Source organism: Halichoerus grypus, chromosome X (assembly GCF_964656455.1).
Source record: "Halichoerus grypus chromosome X, mHalGry1.hap1.1, whole genome shotgun sequence".
Taxonomy (NCBI): domain Eukaryota; kingdom Metazoa; phylum Chordata; class Mammalia; order Carnivora; family Phocidae; genus Halichoerus; species Halichoerus grypus.
The window spans coordinates 125,365,817-125,389,642 of NC_135727.1; the positions used below are offsets into that span (position 1 = coordinate 125,365,817).

Sequence of the window (23,826 nt, forward strand, 5' to 3'; positions counted from 1 at the left end):
CTTGCGTACCGGGTGGGACTGTGCTACACACCCACTGGGTACAAGCCCGGGGCTGGGTGTTGGCATGCTGCAGAGAACAAGATAGATTCTGTGCACCCCCCCCCCCCACGCCACGAGGCACTTACAACTGTGATTTGTCTACAGATGAAGCCCGGGTTCCAACCCCAAATTGAGGAGGCAGGGAGGCCCGTGAGACTCAAAGGAAGACGCCTCAGATGCGGAAACTGAGGCTCAGGTCTTCAGGTTCCCAAGTTCTGAGCCCTGTCCCCTTGGCACGTGGAGGGGTTGGCACCAAATACTTGATTCTCATAGCAGATGCGGCATCCCACCCAGATCTCCCTGGCTGGGGCACACACCGTTCTTGGAGGCTCACCCTTGGCTGACAGACGTCTGAGAGGTTATGCCCACCCCCCGGGGACTGATTGCGCAGCAGGACAGCCCTGCCTCTTGCCCTTGTGGGACAAACTCCAGGCCACCACACTCCAGAGCTCCCCCTGGGCTGCCGTGGCTTTGCTAGCTGTCCCTGCCCTCGCCTGCCTCCCAACCCCTTTCAGTCAGCACACCCCCAATCAGTCACTCGCATGACAACGGTCACCTCAGGCACTGCTTCTAGGGAGCCTGACCTAAGAGAGTCCGCTGTGCTTGCTCTCTTCCAAGCACTTAGCAAAACTATAAATCATTTGACCATCGTGACAACATCTACGGATATTCCTCATTTCATGGGCACGTTACTAGAGGAGAATTCAGCAAAAGGGGGCACACAGCGTGCCAGTGAAGACAGATGGGAGACCTTCACTGAAAAAGCTTTATCCACATGCCCACTCCCCGTGGCCCCCGGACCTCTCTGACTCAGAGAAGTGCAGCAGGCCTATTGCATTTCTCTTCCCCAAATGAGCTAACTAAAGGAAAAGGCCAGAACTTGGGGTGCCCAAGACCTGTTGACAGCACCGTTAGTCCTTTGTGACTTGTAAGGTTTGCCCCAGGCAGCCTCTGGTGGTGCCCGAAGACCTGTGCAGGGAGCTGGGACGGATGAGAAGGCGGGGGTGGAGGAAGGGGGTCCTGACTCCCCAGCACCGCCAGGAATTGGGAAGAATGGTACTCGTGTGCTAATTATCAGGGAGAAGAAGGCCCGTCTTTCTTACCGTCAAGTGGGGCTTTCCATGTGGGACTAAAAACAGAGGCACACGCCAGACACTGGAGCGAAAGAAGTCTTTGGTCTGAGCTGAATGCACAATTACGCATTCTTGACTGCCTCCATATTAAAACCACAGCCTCGCCAACGACAAAAGTACAGACATCGCCGTGACCTATCCTCCCAGCAAGATTTCTGGTGGAAAAACAGCTCAGGAAAAATCCACTTAGACTCTGGGTAATTGAGGTGCAGATGCTTGTTCGCTGCCCCGACCTTCTGGGAATTCCCTTTTATGAAACGGTTAAAATGCACTCAAGTACGGCTTGCGGACGATTTTCCTTAAAATGCTTGTCAAGGAGTAAAACCAGCACGCTCTTTGCACGCCAGACGAGCAAACACAGAGTTTGAAGAGTTTTACTCTTTCAATTAGATTCCGCCTCTGTCCCCACTCCCCTTCCCAAGGATAGTCTTTATTTAAAAAAAAAACAAGGTACAAAATTGCATCTAGACACATTCGATGCTTGAGAAGCTTCCAGAAAAGGGAGTACCATGAAGGCCACAATCATCGTGTCTAAAATGAGAGAAATAAATACTGCCAAAGGAGTCTTGCTTACTTGTACAAACAATCAAGTGTTCTAGGAAATGACACATTGGCTAATTCTGCACATTGTGCGGAGAGGAAACCGGAAGTGGGCCGGATTGGGTCTGAAGAAGAAATGGCTCATTGTTTGGCATTCTTTAAATGCTAGAATAATTACTCAATTATGTGCACTTCCCATATATTTAAATAATGCAAATCCACAGGCCATGGAGGAGATTAGATGGAGCTCCTGCTCATTCCCGTCTCTCTGGTTTAGGGATTGCAAAGGAAGAGACAAATGCCAAAATCCCTAACTGGGACCCCTCTGCAGCCTCGGGGACTGGAATGGGGACAGGGTGGGGTTTTTCCCTGATGTTTTACTTTGTGGCTTTATGGCTTTAACTTTAGACACTTATTTGACCTGTGATCAGAAAGGCTGTTTAGATTCTGAGTGTGGACGGAGAGTCTGACAGCGCTTTTCTCAAATGCGTAGCTGCTGCCAGTTTGGAGATTTGGGTTTTTCTCGTTTCCTAATCTTCCACTCCAAAGACGGGCAGGGTCTTCTGGAAAAGTCCGCTGCGTGGATAAGCCAGGCGGTCTGTGTTCGGTCCGTTTTAGTGCATTATTCTGCTGTGTGTCGGCTTCTCAGCACCAAGTGGTATTCTTGGAATTGGTCATGGCTGTCATATTGTAGGCGGACTCCATTTATACCTGAGTAATTAAAATTCAGATAAAAAAAAAATGTTAGACCAATTTCTCTCCCAAACTTAGAACACTCGGAACCACCCACTTCCTTCCTCTCCAAGTCTCCCCTCCCAAGGCTACATTTTTACCTCTTTTCCTTCCCAACCCATGGGTTATGTTCAACAAAATGCTAACGAGTAAACTGAAAATGTATTCCAGGCAAACCATAATTTTAGGAAGACACAGCTGCCATGAACCAGCGTACTGCGAGATGCTTCCTCCTGGCTGGATTCTCCGGTTCAGGATTATGACTCTGGTCCCCTGTGTATTTGGAAAAACAGTTTCTTAAACTGCAGACCTCTGCCTTGTGAGCCAAGCCAAGCAGCTTGGAAGTCTCCCGCTTACAGAAACAAGAAGGAGGATTAATGCAACACAGAAAGGAGCAGCCTCTGGGTCATGAACCATTTTTCTTTTTTTCCATTTGACAACACTGGTGTTACAAATTAGTCTCTTCTGTAGCATGAATGGAACAGTTTTGGAACACAGTTAACCTCGCTAGATCCTGGAGCAACAACCGGGCAAATCCACAAGATGGTTGTTATGCATCAGTGATTCTCAGCCAGGGACGGTTGTGGCCCCCAGGGGACACGTGGCAGTGTCTGGAGACAGTTTTGGAAGGAGGTTGTACTGCATCCGGGAAGTAGAAGCCAGGGAGGCTGCTCAACATCCCACAGTGCACAGGACAGCCCCGCCACAGAGAGGGATCCCACCCCACGTGTCACTAGTGTCGAGGCTGAGAACCGCCCCCCCCCCGCCCCAGCATAGGTGTGACGTAGGATGACCTTTGTACTGCCTAGGCTTTATGGTGGGGAAACCAAGGCTCAGAGAATGTGAGTAACGAGTCCAGTGTGATCTGACCACTGCTATAAAGCATCAGCCCTGAGACGGAAGCTCGGCGTTCCCATCTGACCTCTGTATTACTCAGGGTTTTCCAGAGAAACAAAACCAATAGGAGATAGAGAGATAGATAAGAGATTCGTTCTAAGGAATTTGCTGACATGATTATGGAGGTTGACAAGTCCCAAGATCTGCAGTCAGTGAACTGGAAACCCAGGAGAGCCAATGGTGTAGCCAGTCCAAGGCCAGCAGGCTTGAGCCTCAAGAAGAGCTGATGTTTCAGTTCAAGTCCAAAGGCAGGAAAAGTGATGTCCCAGCCCAGTGGTCAGGCAGGAGGAGTTCCCCCTTCCTCACAGACACTCATTCTTTCTGTATTATTCAGGCCCTCGACGAATTGGTTGAGACCCACCTACATCTGCTTTCCTCACTCTGTTGATTCAAACATTCGTCTCGTCCAGAAGCAGCTTCTCAGACACACCCAGAACAACGCTTGACCAAATATCTGGGCACCACATGGTCCAGTCAGGTCAATGCAGAAATTAGCAATCATGTCTTTCGACTTTATAGCCAGCCGCTCGGTGTTTCTACAACTCTTTCTGCTCACAGAGTGGTTCATAAACGAGCAGGGGCAGCATCGTGCGGGAGCTCACTGAAACGCCCAAGAGCTGTCGGTGTGCGAAGCACCGGGTCACACACAAAAGGGGATGGTATGGGGGGGGCATTTCGCAATATTGATTCCAAGAGCCATCTGGGTACTATTTTCCTTAACTTCATAATCAATAAGGATTTATTTATCATTTAAGAGGTGCCAAGCCCAGGGTGCCTGGGTGGCTCAGTCGGTGAAGTGTCTGCCTTCGGCTCGGGTCATGATCCCAGGGGCTCTGGGATCGAGCCCCGCATCGGGCTCCCTGCTCAGCGGAGAGTCTGCTTCTCCCTCTGCCTGCCACTCCCCCTGCTTGTGCTCTCTCTCTCTCTGACAAATAAATAAATAAAATCTTAAAAAAAAAGAGGTGCCAAGCCCTACTCCGGCCACTGAGCAAAGTATGATCACAGCCACATTCACACTTGCTCTGTGCAGTAAGCACGTTTAAGAGCTGGCTGTTTGTCACTCAATTTCAGGCCATGTCTCCGTCGAGTCCAGCCAGACTTACCTGGCATAGAAGAAGAAATGGGCAGAAAGCCAGCCCCAAGCCAGCTATGCTGTAAACAACATGTGATTTTTGCCTTGTTTCCTATGCCACTCACCGCCTGGTGTCCCTACTTAGAACTGATCACATCATTTGCGGTCTGTGTTGTGGAGCGCACAACGGAAATGTGGGACCCTGCCTTACCCCGTTCAGACTGCATTGACAAAAGACCACAGACTGAGTGGCTTATACACAACAGAAATTCATTTCTTACAGTTCTGGAGGCTGGGAAGTCCAAGATCAGGATGCCAGCGTGGTTGGGTGCGGGTCCTCTTCTGGGTCTCTGTGTCCTCCCATGGCAGATGGGGTGAGGGAACTCTGGGAAGTCTCTTTTAAAAGAACATCGATCCCAGGGCGCCTGGGTGGCTCAGTCGTTAAGCGTCTGCCTTCAGCTCAGGTCATGATCCCAGAGTCCTGGGATCCAGCCCCGCATCGGGCTCCCTGCTCAGCAGGAAGCCTGCTTCTCCCTCTCCCACTCCCCCTGCTTGTGTTCCCTCTCTCACTGTGTCTCTCTCTGTCATATAAATAAATCAAAAAATATTTTTAAAAAATTTTTTAATAAAATAAAATAAAAGAACATCGATCCCATTCACGAGACTCTGGCACCATGACCTACGTACTTCCCAAAGAGCCCACCGCCTGATGCCATCACACTGAGGACTAGGATTCCAACATACGAATCCGGGAGGCACACAAACATTCAGACCATAGCAGATGCCTCGTTTAAAAAAAAAAAAAAAAAAAAAAATGAAGAATTTCAAGATGGCAACAGAGCATTAAATCTAGCACAAGTCCTCTGGAGCGCAGGGCCCTGTCCATACCTTTGACTTCTAGTTGCCATGTCTTTTGAACATTCTGCAGGGACAGCAATTTTCAGTGATAGCACAGAAGATCGTTTGGGGGGAAAAGACCCTGTTCCTGCAAATCAAACCACTTGTTCCCTAAGGCTTCTCTGCCAGGCCAATTACCTCCCCGAGGTCAGCATGATGGTGCTGGCAGGAGGAACGTCCACTGCTCCTACGCCCTGGGTTCCCTGGTGTTGTGGGTTGAAGTATATCCCCCAAAAGATATGTTCAAGTCCTATGCCTGGTGCCTGTGAACATGCCCTTATTCGGAAATAGGGTCAATGTGATTAGTTAAATTAAGATGAAGTCACACCAGTGTAGGGTGAACACTTAACCCAATATAACTGGTGTCCTTTGAGGAAGAGAAAAGACACAGACACACAGAGAGAAAACCATGTGATGAAGGAGGCAGAGATTGGAGTGATGCATCTACAAGGCAATGAATGCCAAAGATTGCCAGCAACACCAGAAGCTGGGAGAAAGACACCCAACAGATGCTCCCCTAGAGCCTTCGGAGGGAGGGAATGTGACCCCGCCAATACCTTGATTTCAGACTTCTAGCCTCCAGAACAGTGAGAGAAGAAACATCAATTGTTTCAAGCTACCCAGTCTGTGATACTTCGTTACTGCAACCCCAGGAAACTAATATGCCTACAAATTTGTCCCCAGGGTCCTGCTGTTGTTTGGGGGGGGGGGGCAGGAATCTATAGAAATCCGTCCACGGAGTCCCAACCAATGCCAGGAAATCCCAGAAAACAGAAACCCACCTTGACAGCCCCCAGAAATCCTACCAAACCCAGGAGCTCCAGGTATGTCATGCTTGACTCCAAGACCCCATTCCATAAACAGAAATGGCCAGCATGCCATGCAGACCAGAAGCCAGCCAGAAATACCCATATTTGCCGTGCACTGCCCAAAGTTCACAAGTACCTTGAACCACTGGGTATCCAACCTATAGGTGAGAGAAGTGTCTCTTCGTGAAAACATTCAGCTAATCCTGAAGTAGGAGGGAGGGAATCAGAATTTGAATGAAGCCCCCACCCACCCCCACGGGAGGACTGGATCCTGGCATTGAGCTTCACGGGCTGCTAAGATCACAAAAAGATAGCCAGCCAGACCTGACGCACTTCCGTGGAAGAACATACCACCTATGATGCAGTCTTGCCCCAAAGTCAAACCTGAATCGGATCAAAGCCTGCAGATCTGATTACCAGCTTCCAGGAAATAGAGACATCACAGGACCATATTAACATCTTGGGAATGCTATCAGCAAAATCCCAGTTGGGAAACTCTACCCAACCAATGCCCTTCTTTCTTCAAGAAATATACTTCTAGGGGAACAAAAGAGATGGAAAGGGAGCCTGTAGATGAAAGAGAGCCTATAGACACATAGCAACCAGTAGCATGGTGTGGGCTGTATTTGAATCCTGATTAATAAACCAACTGGAGGGGCGCCTGGGTGGTTCAGTCGGTTAAGCGTCTGCCTTCGGCTCAGGTCATGGTCCCAGGGTCCTGGGATCGAGCCCCGTGTTGGGCTCCCTGCTCAGTGGGGAGTCTGTTTCTGCTTCTGCCCCTCCCCTCCACTCGCATTCTCTCTCTGGCTCTCTCTCTCAAATAAATAAATAAAATCTTTAAAAAATAAGTAAATAAACCAACTGGAAAAAACATCTGTGATATTTATGAGGCAGCCAGAAATGGGAACACTCCTTGAGAACTGATGGTATTAAGGAATTCTTTCTTTAAATTTAGGTTGGATAATGATATTTCGGTTGTTGTTTTTTTTTTTTAAATAGTCCATACATTTTAGAAATGCATTTGGAAATAATTATGGGAAATGTGATATATCTAGGATTTGTTTAAACATAATACGGGTGATGGAGAGCAGGAATGAGTGGATTTGAAACAAGGTCATCGTGAGTTGATAATTGGTGAAGCTGGTGATGGGTCAAGGAGGTTCATTATGTTGTTCTCTGTCACGTATATATGCTTAAAATTTCTATCATGACAAAAAAATGTTTTAATTAATTCCATCAGAACTTCATAAAAACAGCTGAGCCAATAGAATCTGAATTTTGGATATTGGATTAGTTTTCTCTAACTGCTGTAAAAATTACCGTAAACATAGTGACTTGAAAGAACAGAAACTTATTATCTTACAGTTCTGAAAGTCAGAAGTCCGGAATGGGTCTCTTGTGCTAAAATTAAGGTGTCAGCCAGGCTTCGTTCCTTCTGGGGCTTCAGGAAGGTTCTGTTTCCTTACCCTTTCCAGCATCTAGAGGCTGCCTGTATTCCTTGCCTCATGGCCCCTTCCAGCAATTGGGTCCCCCTTCCACCCTCAACTTACATCTCACCCCTCCTTCCCTGACACTGACCTCCTGCTTCCTTCATATGAGGACCCGTGTGACTCCATTGGGTTCACCTGGAGAATCCAGAATAATCTTCCCCTCTCAAGATCTTTAATTTAACCACATCTGCAAAGTCCCATATGCCATGTAAAGAAACATAGATTTGGGGAAATCGGATGTGTCTGGACATCTTTTGGTGGCCATTCTTCTGCCCTCCACAGATGTGATTCAGACCAGGTATTTCACATGGACCGAGACGTAACATTTTTTCGTCCAAAACCGAGACACCCTATTATGGTCCCTACATACCTCAACAGGGGTGATTTTACCTCCCAGGAATATTTGGCAATATCTGGAGACATTTTTGATTGTCAAGACGTGGAGTGGGATGGGTGCTACTGGAATCTAGTGAGTAGAGGCCACGGATTGTAGTGCTGAGGTTGAGAAATTCTGGGCAAGAAGCAACGGAAGGAAAAGAGCATCCTATGTTCTCTCTCGTGTATCTACAAAGAGCAGGTAATCGATAAATATTTGTTGAATGAATAATTAGCCTGCTCATCATATACATCACACCTTGTCAGTAAAATGACCTCAGATTTGGTGACCGCAGCTCAGACAGGGCCATGTGAGATACTAAAAATTGAATGTAATTTGGAATATCCAAAAAAGTATGCATTCCTGCTGAAATAACAAAAAGAGAGGCGCCCGACTTGATGTGCCTCTAGGGAAGAAAACACCCCCACCTCTTAAGCAATCCTGCCCTAAAATCCAAACGCAGTCTGATCAAAGCCTCTAGAAAGATTCCATGGATTCCCAAGGTCTTATTCGCAGATAAAAGGGTATTTACACATCTTAGGATTCCTCGAGTGCAAAGGTCTTTAGAGCTAGAGAGAAAAGTACATATGGTGAGAACCACGTAAATGCAAAATCCAGTCAAGGGATGAAGCTTAAAACTAAGGGGCAGGGGGGCGCCTGGCTGGCTCAGTCCATGGAACGTGTGACTCTTGATCACGGGGTCGTGAGTTTAAGCCCCACGTGGGGTGTACAGGTTACTTAAAAATAAAGTCTTAAAAAAAAGAAAAAAATGAAGGGTCAAGGTCCTGAGACCACCTCCCATGAAATACAGCATCGTGGACACAGCAATCATTAATAGGCTTCAAGTGTCCCATTAGGGTCACTGACAAGAATCTAGCCAGGGGCCAGCCCAAATCTTGGATGTGTATGCAGGCTCGATGATGGGGTGGTAACTATTGGCTGTAATGGGGATGAATCTCTGAGCTCGAGAATTTAGGAAAAGTACAGAAATTTAAGAGAAGCAAAACTATGGGATTCATATTTGGGGTGAAGAAGGAATCTGTGCATATTTGATATCTTATGCATTTGTAAAGTTTCAAAGATGTTCTGAGCTTTGGAAACCACTGTAAAATGCATAATTAGGTAATTAATCTAAACTTGTCATTTTAGGTGAAAACTAATTTTATCTACACTATTGGAACCTTTTGTTTCTTTTTCAGTATTGGAACATTTTTAAGAAAACTTAAAAAAGAAAAATGAATGTTCCATAGTGTAGTGGTTATCACGTCTGCTTTACACGCAGAAGGACCTGGGTTCGAGCCCCAGTGGAACCATGGGTGGGAAGTTCCTTTTCTCTGGAGTGCCTGGGTGGCTCAGTCTTTTGGGCATCTGCCTTCAGCTCAGGTCATGATCCCGGGGTCCTGGGATCGAGCCCCGCATCGGGCTCCCTGCTCGGCGGGGAGCCTGCTTCTCCCTCTGCCTGCCGCTCCCCCCATTCGCGCTCTCTCTCAAATAGATAAATAAAATCTTAAAAAAAAAAAAAGAAAGAAAACCTAAGCTTCACTATATGTTTAATTCATTAGACTTAAAAGTTATTTGCATACTTGGAAATGTATTTGTTAATTGAGACAGATGAAGTGATTAAAAAGGGAACTGTAGTACCCTAGGTCGTGTGGGGTATTTTGGGCCTTTTTTTGTTCTTGTTTTTTGAAGATTTTATTTTTAAATCATCTCTACGCCCAATGTGGGGCTCAAATTCACAACCCCAAGATCAAGAGTCGCACGCTCCCCGGACAGAGCCAGCCTGGCGCCCCACACTAAGTTTTAAATGTGCTTGCAAATTCGTGGCAGTATTTAATGAACTAAGTTTGCAAGTAGGATCAAGTATTTTCCAGAGGTCCCTTAAAAGTGGTTGCTACTATTTGCCGGACTTAAAAATGAATTAAGAAAAAGAATAATAAGGTTTCTAGGCTGAACTTAAAAGGTTAAGGTAAACAAGGCATTTGAACCTGTAACTCAAATAAATTGACTATCAAATCTGTGAAAATGAATAAAGCTTTTTTTGCACACACACACCACTTTTGGGGGCTCTAATCACCACTTCCGAAGAGCTGTACAATGTACAAATTACAAATTACTGTGCTTACGTTTAAAAAGCACAAGTCCATCTCTGCAAGCCTATGGCAATAATATGAGCAAATACCAATATTGTTTACTAAATAAATTCCACCCAAACTCTCAGGAACCTTACTCAGCCCTCCAGATCCTGCTTAGAGCTGATGAGGTCTGATGTGAGTCAGGTTGCATTCCTCCTGAGGGGCTTGTGTTTCTGTTCTTTTGAATAATCTAAATCTAATGTTCTGCCCTTGCCGTGTTCTCATCTATTATAGGTGTGTGTGTGTGTGTGTGTGTGTGTGTGTGTGTGTGTGAGAGAGAGAGAGAGAGAGAGAGAGAGAGAGAGAGAGATTGGCTGTCATCTGAATAAATTATTTCACCCCTAGCCAGCTGGTTTAGGTTCCTTATAAAGGACCAGCTTAGCTCTGTACTACTATTCCACTGTGGTCTGATTGTTGCCAAGCATACTGACAGTCATACCCTGTGGTCCACAGGGCAGCACCATCACGCCTCACTCCACACCTACGGAATCAAGATCCGCTTCTTAACAAGATCCCCCGGTGAGTCCCACGCGGGTGACAGTTTCGGAAACAGCCGCCTAGAGAAGAATCCAAGTAGCACCAATAGCTGATGCTGTGATGTTGATGTGCTGGAGTTTCTGCTCAACAGAGTACACGGTAGCATTTGTCTTAGTTATTTATTTTTTTTACACTCTCTTTTTATTTTTATTTTTTTAGATGTCGAAGGTGATATCTTTATTTTTTAAATTTTTTTTAATTTAAATTCAATTAATTCACATATAGAGTATTATTGGTTTCAGAGGTAGAGGTCAGTGATTTGTCAGTTATTCGTCAATAACACTCAGTGCTCATTCCATCACGTGCCCTCCTTAATGTCCATCACCCAGTAGCATTTGTTTTAAATGAAAATTTAAATTTTCTGTAAATTTCTTCTATCAACCATTCAATTATGCGTGTATTTGTTACTGACTCAATGCAAATGGCGCCTGGGAGTTGGAACATGAGGTTCCATAGGAGGTTCCAGTGAGATGGAAGGAGGCAGGGGGTTTCTGCTGTAATCAGTGGGGCCCTCGGGCTTCAGGAAGTGTGCTAAGCTCCAGCCAACTCCAGTCCTATCAGCCTAGATAAAGTTCCGGGTGGATTAAAGGTCACACATGCATTTCTGTTCCTTATATCAGGAGGAGGGAGTCTGTTTACCCTCTTACTTCGCCCAGTGTAACTGGGTGGAAGTGACGGGCTAGGCCTTCCATTCCCAGGCCCTTCTACTCTCTCGCTCTTGGAAGCCAGCCACCATGTAAGGAGTCTGATTACTCTGAGACGGCTATGCTACAAGGCCGTCCAAGATAGCTATGTGGCAAGGAACACTGAGGAGCCAACTGTCTTAAGTTTAAGGCTTCTCGAACCTTCCATCTCGGCCAGCAGGAATGCAGCTGAGGCCACATGCCGCAAGGAGCTGAGCCCTGCCTGACCCACAGAATCATGAACACACCCTAAAATACTGTCGTTGAAGCCATTCATTTTGGAGGTGATTTGTCACCTGGTGATAAATAGCTATGACAAACGCTCAGACCTGTGCACCAGCCGCCTACTTCCTGTTGCCCACAGAATAAGCCTGCCAAAGCTGAGAGGAGTTCCTCCCGCTCAAGCGGGGACAAAAGGTAGGAAACAATGAAGGCTGAGATAGGGAAGACGAGCTGAGCAACAGAACGTGAGCACGTGCAGAAGAAATTCGGGCCTGCTTTGATTTCCCAGACGCGACCAAGCAGCACTGCCCTGTCGCTCGTCTCCTCTCACCCATCTTTGTTGCAGCGTCGCTTACTACAAGTTACGTGTGTGAGCTGTAAGTGTGACCCTCAGTGAATGGTTACAAGTGAACTCAGCCGCTGAGCTGACACCGGGTCAGCCCTTGAGACGCCCTGTCCGGGCCTCTTCCACGCACCGAACTGTCCCTCGGGGTGACCAGCCTCCTGATTCCTAGCAGTGTGGGTCAGTCAGGCCTGCTGTGAATTGTCCTGTCACGAGGATGCGTTCCATGTGTACTTCTTCGTATCTGGTTTCTTTTTCTCAACTTTAGGTTTGTGGGATTCATTCCTGTTGTCGTATGTAGTCGTGGTTCGTTTGATCTCGGTGAGGGTGAGCCTCGCGGCCGGATTAATTGCAACGGATTTGTGTATGGGCTGATTCTACCTAAGCCAAGGGCCAGCAAACCTTTTCTGCAAGTGGTCAGATTGTGAATCCTTTAGTCGTGGGCCGTAGGTCTGTCCCGACTACTCGTCTCTGCCCTTGTAGCTTGAAAGCAGCCACATTACATAGTTACATAACCTGTAAATGGATGCGTAAGACTGCCTTTATTGCTGCTGAAATTTGAATTTCATATGGCTGAGTGTATGTTTAGCCTTTTAAGAAACTGCCAAAATGTTTTCTCCAGTGGCCGTACCATTTTACATTCCTACCACTAATGTAAGAAGGGTCAGGGTTGGGGCGCCTGGGTGGTGCAGTCCGTTAAGTGTTGGACTCTTAGTTTCCGGCTCAGGTGGTGATCTCAGGGTTGTGAGATCGAGCCCCGAGTGGGTCTCCATACTCAGCGCCGAGTCTGCTTAAGACTGTTTCTCCCTCTCCCTTTGCCCCTTCCCCAGTACACCTTCTCCTCTCTCTCTCAAATAAATACATAAAATCTTAAAAAAAAAAAAAAAAAAGAATGGCCAGGTTTCCCCATATCCTCATCAGCATTTGGTGTTGTCACTATTGTTGCTTTTTAAAAAAATTTTAGGCTTTCTGATGGGTGTGCAATAATATCTCATTGCGGTTTTGATTTGTATTTCCCAAATGGCTAGTGATAGTGAGCCCCTTTTCATCTGTTGCCATCTGTGTATCCTCTTCAATGAAATATCTCTTCACGTCTTTTGCCTAGTTTTTAATTGGATTGCTTGGCTTTTACTGGTGAGTTTGACAATTTGGTCACCTGCAGAGAAGGCTTTGGGTTGCCTACCCAGCATCTACCTACTCTCCTTTCCACCTGACAGAATCCAAATACTGTTCAGGTATCCGCCCCTGAACTGCACAGCAGGTGTCCTGAAGGGAAAGCCAACTCTCTCTCTCGCTCTGAGAATCAACTCAGCCTGAGTAACCTTATTATCTTCTGCCTAATGTTAGTCCTGATTTCAGGAAAACCAGTGTGACTCTATTCTAGCCATGTGACGGGGAGTAGGATAGGAAGGCTTCCTGGAGAAGTCTCCTCTCTATTTAAGAAAGAGTCATAGGACCATATTATTTATCTCTTCCTCTTGACATTGTCAGGTTTGGTTGAGGTACCTGGAACTGCTCCAGATGTCTTGCTCCCAACATGTTGATCAAACTAGGATAGTAGAGAAGAGAAATGGAGAAGTCTAGGTCCGTAATGACACCTTGAAGCTGAAGATTCAACCAACCTTGAAGAGAGCTACACCTGGGCTTGCTACCAGAGCTCTAAGTTTCCTTACTGTCTGATCCAGCTGAGTCATGGTTTCTGACACTTACAGCCCAGAACATTCTAACTCATAGAAACGCCTGCCCTCTTGCATGTGGTTATTGTCGAGTATCTTAGTTCCACTTTTTTTTAACCCAACCCGCAAATACACCCTGCGCCGGTTAGTTACTATGACTGTTGTTTATCTTGAGCTAACGGGGCTTACACAGAAGCCGACATACAACACTTAGTCAATACACACGTGGAACATTTACAAATACAGACCTGGTAAAAGTATACAAAGCAAGTCTGAACACGTCCCCAAAATGTCAATATCAAAGAGACCATTCTTGTGGAGGGAAAGACAAACCACCGTCCAGAAGAGAAGACATTTGCAAAGTGCAAAACCATTCACTGTGCTAGATGCCTTTCCTGGGCCCCTGGCCGTTTCCCACCGATCCCCACTTGGCACTGTGCCTGCGAGGCTGGCCCGTACAAACTGGGGTTCTCGTTCCCTCTGGTTTCCAGGTGGAGCCTCCGGGGGACATCGGAAGGCAGGTGGTGTGAGCTTCTCGTCCTAGCTCCGGCCCTGGGGAGAAAGCTGGCCGTGTCCCTCCACCAAAGCTTAGCTCCTGTCAGTACAGTCACCTTTCCCCAGGCTCTGCGCATTCCTGTCCGGTCAGAAACTGCAAAGTCTGAGATTTTACCCTCCCGCAAGCTAAAGAGTCAGCCTGCCCCTCTTTCAGGTACATATCTTTTTTTTTCCTTCATGTACATATCTTGACCGAAAGCACCAGAGCCCTGGTCAGAGACACAGACTGCAATCCAGCAAAAAGCAGTAAGCAGAGCACTCTCTTGAGTTGGTACCAGCTCCCCAATTCCCACAGGATGACGTGCACCTGCACGTGGTGGGGGGGCGGGGGGCGCACCACAAGAGAGGAATCCTGGGTTAGGAAACCGAGCTGTTATCAGGCTACTCCCATCCTCCCCTCCAGAGAGATGACCCTATCTGGAATGCAAGCAAAACTCCCCGGGGGCCACACTGGAAGGTAAGCAAAGGTCTCAGGACGGCAGGATAAGGCTTCAGGATCCTGGAATGTCTCCGGGGAGAGCGACGTTCTCCTCTATCTTTATTATGTCCACTATGTCCAGCTCTGAAGGCTGGCTGCTATCCAATCAGCCTTGAACAAGCTCGCCAGTGCCCTTTGCTCGACAGAGCTGGACTGTGTGGAAACACCAGAAATCCAGGGAGAATTGTTGGCCAACGTTTGCCTGGCCGCCTCCGGCCTGAGGTGGTGAGCATGCCCACTGTCGCAGGCCTGGTGTGGCGCCCGACCCCTCATCTGTTGCCCCCAACCTGTCCATGCTTTTGTAAATAGTCCCTTCATTGAGCTCTCCTTAAATTACTGGGTTTGCGCATTGCAAACTACATGCTTCTTGTAGAGACCCCGTGCGAATCAGAGATCGGTATAAAACATATACAAATCATTAAGAAAAAGACAAACAACCCAAGTGGATAATAAGCAAAGGCTATGGATAGGAAATTCACAAAAGACAAAACCTGCTGGCCAATGACCATGAAAAGATGCTTAACCTGGAAGATTCTCAAAGCTACATGTCTTACCACGCAGGGGAGGTGAAGAAATGGGACTCTCACTCAAGACTGGATGACCTGGGGGGCCTGGCTGGCTCAGTTGGAGGAGCGTGCGACTCTTGATCTTGGGGTTGTGAGTTCAAGCCCCACGTTGGGTGTAGAGATTACCTAAATAAATAAACTTAAAAAAAGGTGGGGGGCGCCTGGGTGGCTCAGTCGTTAAACGTCTGCCTTCGGCTCGGGTCATGATCCCCGGGTCCTGGGATTGAGCCCCGCATCGGGCTCCCTGCTCGGCGGGAAGCCTGCTTCTCCCTCTCCTGCTCCCCCTGCTTGTGTTCCCTCTCTCGCTGTGTCTCTCTCCGTCAAATAAATAAAAAAAATCTTTAAAAAAAAAGACTGGCTGACCTGGAAACTGCAGTCATTTGGGAGTGCAATTCAGCAGTACCTAGTAGAGCTGAAGAGGCTCACACCTTTGAATTGGCCCTTCTTCTTGGAATGCCAAACTCCTCACCTCAGTATGTTCCAGCCTTCTGTGGGCCTCTAGAGAAACTCCTGAGCACCTGCCCCATCACAAAAGCAGCGATTCTCAATAATTAGAAACAACCTAAATGCTTATCAATAGGGGAATGTGTTAATGCATTCTATTTATAAATGATAATATCTTAGAGCAGTTAAAATTAACTGGGTCTATGTCAACATGAGTAAATCTCGAAATCTTAACTTTTTTTTTTAAGATTTTATTTATTTATTTGACAGAGAGAGAGCACAAGCAGGGGGAGCGGCAGGCAGAGAGAGAGGGAGAAGCAGACTCCCTGCCGAGCAGGGAGCCCGATGTGGGGCTTGATCCCAGAACCCCAGGATCATGACCTGAGCCGAAGGCAGACACCCAACTGACTGAGCCACCCAGGTGCGCCTTGAAATCATAATGTTAAGTGAATAAAGGATATACCCTCGTGATTACGTTTATGTGTAGAATTTTAAAACTCAGAACAATACTATGTTGTTTATGAAACATACTTTTGTAATTCAAGTGTAAGACCAAGGATAGGAAAAATGAACACCAACTTCACATTAGAGGTGACTATTGGGATAGAAGGATAGAAATTAACTGGACAGAGGTACCTTCAACTCCACCTGTAAACTTTTCTTTCTTAAAAATATCTGAAGCAGGGGCACCCGGCTGGCTCAGTCGGTGGAGCGTGCGACTCTTGATCTCAGGGTTGTGAGCTCAAGCCCCACGTTGGGTGTAGAGATTACTTAAAAATATTTAAAAAATACATCTGGAGAAAAGATGGCAAAAATTAACATGTATCAAATTTGAGCAGTGACTAATTGGGTGACCGTTCTTTTTCCATGTATATTTTATACATAAGAAATCTTTTATAATTTAAAGATGGTTACAACAGCCTAAATGACCAATTTAAGTCCGTTAAGCAAGGCACAGTGTGTCCACAGGCTGGAACACCACGCAACCTTTAAAAAACCACTATAGCGAGGATTTTAGGGAAACAGGGAAATGCTCAAGAGACACTTGATATGAAAGGGTAGATTACAAAACAATCGCATGGGTGGGCACATTTTATTCAAAAACTTGTATCTTCCTCTTTTCATCACATATCTATAAACATGAAGATGAATGCCAGATTGTCAATTTTGGCTGTATCTGAGGAGTGTGACTATAGACTACCTGTGTTTTCTCCCACATATCAATTTTTACAATGATTACATAGTTGTTTTATTATACAAATAAACAATTTAATGAACAATTTTTTTTGTGTGCAGGTAACACATCAAAATGAACCGAGCAATTAGCAGCGTTCCATTTCAGACCAAATACCTTGAAAGCATTTTTGCTATTTTCTGTGCTTATGCCGCCCTCTCGTGGAGTAATGGAAGAACGCTTACGAATGTTGAGTAATTTATAAAATCCCAAAGTGTTCTTTACATAGTAATAGAGACGCTGTATATAACTTTATTATTAAAAATTGACACATGCTCCTTACAGAAAATTTAGAGCACCCAGAAAAGTACAAAGAAAGGAAAAAATCACACAGACTCTCGCTTCACCATTGGCTCAGGATTCTGAATCCCCGGGCAGGGGAGACACAAAGATGAGGGCGCTGTAGGTATAAAGTCTACTTTCCTGCTACTTGGGTGCTAACCTTGAACTTGATTTTGGTATTTGACTCTTGCTTTGTTTACCTATCACCAGGCCTCTTCCTTTTTATAAATACCTAGCAATTTGACTCCCATTCAGATACTTTGGTTGCTTCGATTTCTTGGTTTTGTTTCGTTTTGGTTTTTATTTTTCTTTTTTTTTTTTAAAGATTTTATTTATTTATTTGAGAGAGAGAGAATGAGAGACAGAGAGCATGAGAGGGAGGAGGGTCAGAGGGAGAAGCAGACTCCCTGCCGAGCAGGGAGCCCGATGCGGGACTCGATCCCAGGACTCCTGGATCATGACCTGAGCCGAAGGCAGTCGCTTAACCAACTGAGCCACCCAGGCGCCCTTGGTTTTTATTTTTCTATGATAAAAAATGTTGTGATAAATATCATATATATATAATCTTGGTGAAGTGACGTAAATTTCTATAGTGTAAATTCCAAACAGGGTCTTGCCCTATGGTTACATGCATTTATACGTTTCATGGATATTGTCAAATTGTCCTTCAGAAAGTTGAATCCCTTTGTGCTTTCAACAAGGTGTGAGTACTCATTTCCCAATCGACCATCCTCAACACCATCGGGTATCACTCAACTTCTTCAATTAACTTCTGGCAATTTGCAAGGTAAGAAATTCTATTCCATCGTCGTTTTGGTTTGCATGTGTTTTATTACCATGTCTTTTATTATTATAACTGTAGGGGTACAACCGTTTTCTCCTGTTGGTTGGTGACTTAGGTTTCTTTGTACCCTTTCGTTTAGTTCATCTTTCTTTCTGTTGGGTTTTTCATTTGCTTTTCTTCATCTTTCTTTTTTTTTTGACTTTTGATTTTGAGCTCTGCATAAATTAGGTAAATCAGCCCTTTGTCATGGATGTTGCAAATATGTTTTTCTCAAATGTCATTTTATTTATTTTTTTAAAACTTTTATTTTAAATAAGGATTTTTTTTTTTAAATTTATTTGACCCAGAGAGACAGCGAGAGAGAGAACACAAGCAGGGGGAGTGGGAGAGGGAGAAGCAGGCTCCCCGCAGAGCAGGGAGCCTGACGCGGGGCTCGATCCCAGGACCCTGGGATCATGACCCGAGCCGAAGGCAGATGCTTAATGACTGGGCCACCCAGGTGCCCCTCAAATGTCATTTTATAAATTCTTTCTTTCCCTTCCTTCTCTTCTTTCTTCCCTCCTTCCTTCCCTCCTTCCCTCCTTTCTTTCCTGTGCAGAGATTTTACATCATCACATAGAAAAAATTGTAAATTCTTCCTTTTCAGTTTCTGGCGAAAGATCATTTAAAATAAGGCATTTTAGGGGCTCCCGCCTGGCTTAGTCGGCAGAGCACGCAACTCTTGATCTCGAGGTTGTAGTTTCGAGCGCCACATTGGGTGTGGGGCTTACTTGAAAATAAAAATCTTTTTTTTTAAAAAGGACATTTTAAATAACTGACCACAAGTATAGGAAGCTACAGGGTATGGTTGGAAGAAGTGGTTGCAGTGGGCAGAGATGGAGATGGGGCGGGGCCGTGGCCTGAGAACTCAAAATAAATGAGTCAGCGGTAGGTTTGGTCATCGCCTGAGAAGCCAACGTGGACAGATGCCTAGAGCTGTGTTTAGAGGACTCTGGGAACTCAGGAGGTGCGCAAAGTCATGGGCATGGGGAGGGAGCACACCTGGGAGATGCTGCTGCCCAGTGGGCCTTTCTCACTGGGCCAGAGGGCCAGTAGGTGGGCAGTGATACCCCTCGAATTATGTTGAAAGTAGTCCGTGGATATTGTAAAAAAAAGAAAATCTGGTCACGGCATGGAGTATGAAAAAAAAACCACATATGATTTCACCATAGTTAATATTTTAGCCCATTTCCTCCCCATCTGTTTTCAGCTCATATTTTTAAAATTGGACTCATACTATGTATGCATTTTCAGTTTTGTTATTCTTTGCTCTGTATTTTCCCCAACCTTTTATTATGAGCATTTCCAAATATTCAACAAGATTGAAAAAATTTTACAGCTGACACACGAATACTTACCACCTAGATTCTACCTTTGCCATTTTACTAGAGTTCCTTTTTCAGATATCTATCCCCGCGTCCATCCCTGTCTCTGTCAATCAATCCATCTGACTCTTTGATACATTTCACAGTAAATTACACACATCTGTGAGCACGTCTCTCTAAGTATGTCACCAAGCATGCCACTAACTAGTGATCCATATTTGTTAACGGTGGTTTTCTTTGCAATAAACGTGATGCATAGTGGATGGCGCCAATCTTCATACGTGTGGATTTTACCTTTTTTTTTCTCATTCACTGTTTATCATAAGTTTTTGCTTAGAATCACATTAAGTCAACCAATTAAACCAGGAAGGCTGAACAACTTTGCAAGATACAGTCTCCCCCCTCCGGGAGTGTGGCACGTCTCATGTCTTCTCATTGGCTCTTGGGAAAGCTAAGGAATTTTCAGACAGGCTCAGGCACTTTTTACATCAAGCTTACTGCTAGGTATTTGAGAGTTTGTTGCTTTTGTGAAAGGACTTCGTTTCAATTCTAATTTCCAAAGGACTATTGTAGGTACATAGAAAGGTGGTTGATTTTTTTTGTTTTTTAAAGAATTTATTTATTTATTTGACAGAGAGAGACACAGCGAGAGAGGGAACACAAGCAGGGGGAGTGGGAGAGGGAGAAGCAGGCTTCCCGCCGAGCAGGGAGCCCGATGCGGGGCTCGATCCCAGGACCACGGGATCATGACCTGAGCCGAAGGCAGACGCTTAACGACTGAGTCACCCAGGTGCCCCAAGGTGGTTGATTTTTGTGTATTTTGTATCCAGCAGCGTAACGGAAGTTTCTGCTGGGTTGGAATAGCTTTTTCAGGTGTTCTCTTGGGCTTTTTTAGGTATAGGATCAAGTTAGCCGAACAATGATTTATGCACCCCTCTCGGATAATTTACTTCATTTCTCTGTCTCTGACTTATGTCACCCTGGCTAGGCCTTCCAGAACAATCTTATGCAACAGTGGTAATGACGAGTTTTCGAGTCTGGTTCCTCATTTTCAGGGAATTCTTCCAGTGCAGCCATTCACAAGGAGGGACTCCAGCGTCAGCGGAGGGGTGCTTTGCTGGGGCCGAGTTGGAGCACGGGTGGTTTGAAAACACCCCACAGGTGATTCTGAAAAGCACCAGCATCCCCAGGTTAGGTAAAACTGCATTCATGTTTCACCAAAGATTTAAGTGTTCATTTAAAATAGATACCATTGGGATGCCTGGGTGGCTTGTCTGCCTTCTGCTCGGGTCATGATCTCAGGGCATTGTGGGGGGGGGGGGTCCCTACTCAGCAGGGAGTCTGCTTCTCCTTCTGCCTGCCCCTCCCCCTACTTGTGCTCTCTCTCTGACAAATAAATAAATAGTCTTTAAAATTTTTTTAAAAAGTAAAACAGATATCATCAAATGAAGTGTCTTTTGTTTCTTAGCTTACAGTGTTTATCAGAAATTCATGGTGTGATGGTGTGAATCTCTCAGATAAATAGAACCACTTTATTGAGCTATTATCCACATACCATACAATTCATGCATTTGAAGTGTTCAAGTTAATGATTTTTAGTATATTCACGGGGTTAAGCGTCACCACAATGGTTCTAGAACATTTCCATCCGCACGGAAAGAACCCCCGCCCCAGCGTCTGACAGCCGCCAGCCTCCTCTCCGTCTCCACGCCTGCTCTGGAGGTTTCGCGTCACCGCAGTCAGATCCCGTATGGTGTTTTGTATGTGGCTTCTTCCACTTAACATCATGTTGTCAAGGTTCGTCCACGTGGTAGTAGGAGAAAAACAGTCATTTTCTGATTTCTTTCCACCACGTTCACGGGGCTCAGCGACGGGATGGCACCGACCGTGCGGCCGGCTGCGAGGACCCTGGTGGCCGTGGCCTTCCCCATTCCTGGTCCCGCGGGGTCCTAGCGGAGCCCCGTTCACAGCCGGGGCTCGGTGACTTTCCAGGGTTTCCTGCCCGCGCTTTCGTCTGGAATCTACAAATACGTCCTCTGCCTACAGTGCGTGGTTTGCTCGCGGCTGCCCGGACCCCAGACAGCAGCCCGGAGCTAGGGGGCTTCGCGCGCATTTATCAGCCAAGATCCGGGAAGTCTGGCTGTGAACAGCCTCGGGCGCCCCCCGGCGCCTCTGCTGCCCAAGGGCCACGCGTGGCTGTCACCTCTCGTCAGCACACTTGCGGGTCCTCTCTTTCCCACCAAGCCCCCGATCCGGGCACTGCTGCGACCTTCAGCTCTTTCCGCGCGGCTCCCGGCGCCACCTGTCCCGTGCGCTGCTGTCCCACCGCAGCCCTGCCCGCCGCGGCCCCCGGCCCCCCGCCCCGCCCCCCTCCCTCCCCGGCGGCCCCTCGCCCCTTCCCCGGCTGACGGGCACCGCTTCCCCGGTCGGCCCTCCCCGGAGCCCTTTCCAGCCCGCGGCGGCCGGCCCCTTCGGCGGCCTCTGTCTCCCCCTGGTGGCCCCTATGAGGCCGAACTCGCTTGCTGGTCTATACTGTCCTCCCCAGGCCACGAAGCCTGACCCGGTCTTCCTCACCACCGCGCTCCCAGCCCCTAACGCGGGCACTCGGTAGGCTCGCAAGCAATATCTCTTTAGTCTGCGTTGCTCGACCTTGAGCTAGTGACACAGGGGGCCCGATGATCCTCCCGGGGTGGGGGGGTGGGCAGGGAGGAGTGCTGTCCTGTGCACTGCAGGACGTTTAACAGCATCCCTGGCTTCTACCAACCAGAGGCCAGTAGCCCCCTGTGGTCAGGACAACCCGAAATGTCCTTAGGCATCACAACTGTCCCCCTGAGGGCCAAATGCATGCCAGGCTGAGAGTCCCTTTAAGGCAGCAGGGAGAAGGGGGCGGAGCAAGCTGGCGGAGGAGCAGGAGACCTGGATTTCGTCTCCTCTCAGGACTTCAGCTGGATAGGGATCAAACCATTCAGAACACCTACAAACTCAACAGGAGATCAAAGAAAAGAAGAGCAACAACTCTCTGAACAGAGAAGCGACCACTTTCTGGAAGGTAGGACGTGCGGAGAAGTGAATCCGAGGGGATATTCGGGAGGATAGACGGCGGGGGAGGGGCCTCCGTCGGCCGCTTCTGGCAAGTGATAGAGCCACAGAGCACAAAATCGGAACTTTTAGAAGTCGGCTCCGCTGAGGGACGTCACTCTGGTGGCGAAGTGGGGGGTGGAACCCTCGCGGGTCAGTGTGGTCTCAGGACCCGCGGGGTCACAGAAAGACCGGGGGTGCCTGAGTGCGGCAGAGCTCCCAGGTATCGGAGCGGGGAAGCCGGCTGCAGAGACGGAGCCCAGGCGCGGGCTCTCAGCTCGGGGTTGTCATAGACCGTGATCCGCGGCACAGTTGGGCCACTGCTCCTCCAGCAGGGACCCAACAAGCGGCAGATCCGGGGAGACTCACCTTCTTCCCCCGGGAGGAGAGGTGCGGGAGCGCACCGCGGGGATCTGCTGGGTTTGGAGACTCCACCCGGGGTCGGGTGCCAGATAGAAAGGCGCGGTCACAGGCTGGGTGAGCGCGGAGTGCGGCCGGAGACCGGGGAGACGGGAGTGACTGACGGCTTTTCTCTGGGGGCTCGCTGAGGAGCGGGACCCCGGGTTCTCGGCTCCACCGGGGCGGAGACTGGGAGGCCGCCATTTTCACTCTCCGCCTCCAAAGCTGTACGGAAAGCTCGCAGGGAACAAAAGCTCCGGAGAGCAAACCCGAGCAGATGACTTAGCCCGGACGGGCAAGGGCGGGGCAATTCCGCCTCCGGCAGAGACATTTGGGAACCACGGCAACAGGCCCCTCCCCCAGAAGATCAGCGAGAACAGCCAGCCAAGACCAAGTTTACCGATCAGTGAGAACGGCAGAACTCCAGCGCTAGGGGAATACTGCACATAGACTCCATGGCTTTTTTACCATGATTCTTTAGTCTTTCAAAGTTAATTATTATTATTATTTTTTAACTGTCTTTTTTTCTTTTTTCCTTTTTCCTTTTTTTTTGAATTTTTCTTTTTCCCTTTTTCAACCAACATCTTATCCCTTTTTAAAAAAAAAAAACATTTTTATTTTTCATTTTTAAAGTCATATTCTATCCCTTCATAGTAGTTACCTGTATTTTTGGCATATATATATATAAGTTGTTCTCTCTTTAAAATCTTGAGATAGTTTCTTCTAACAGATCAAAATATACTCTAAATCTCTAGTGTATGGTTTTTTTCTATTCCCCTGCCTGATCACATTCTCTCCCTTTTTTCTTTTTTTTTTTTTTTTAATCCTCTTCTTTCTTTTTTCAAACAACTTATCAAATCCTTTTTTAAAAATTTTTTTATAATTTCCATCTTTACAGTCATATTCCATCCCTTCATCATATCAACCCTTATTTTTGTACATATATAAGTTTTTCTTTCTTTAAAATTTTGGGAGGGACTTTCTTTTAACAGACCAAAATACGCCCAAAATCTAGTGTGTGGCACTGATCTATAATCCAGCCTGATCATATTGGATCACAT

At 46.9% G+C, this 23,826-nt stretch overlaps 1 long non-coding RNA gene and 1 other non-coding gene across 2 annotated transcripts; one reads left to right on the forward strand and one right to left on the reverse strand.

Annotated features, from left to right (window-relative positions):
• Positions 1-1,530: 1,530 nt before the first annotated feature.
• LOC144380572 (uncharacterized) lies at positions 1,531-23,004 on the reverse strand. Its single transcript, XR_013444773.1, has 2 exons — positions 22,736-23,004; positions 1,531-2,423 (listed from the first exon to the last, which is right to left on the reverse strand). It is a non-coding gene; the product is annotated as an uncharacterized LOC144380572 (long non-coding RNA).
• On the forward strand, positions 9,226-9,298 carry TRNAV-UAC (transfer RNA valine (anticodon UAC)). Its single transcript has one exon. It is a non-coding gene; the product is annotated as a tRNA-Val (tRNA).
• Positions 23,005-23,826: the final 822 nt, after the last annotated feature.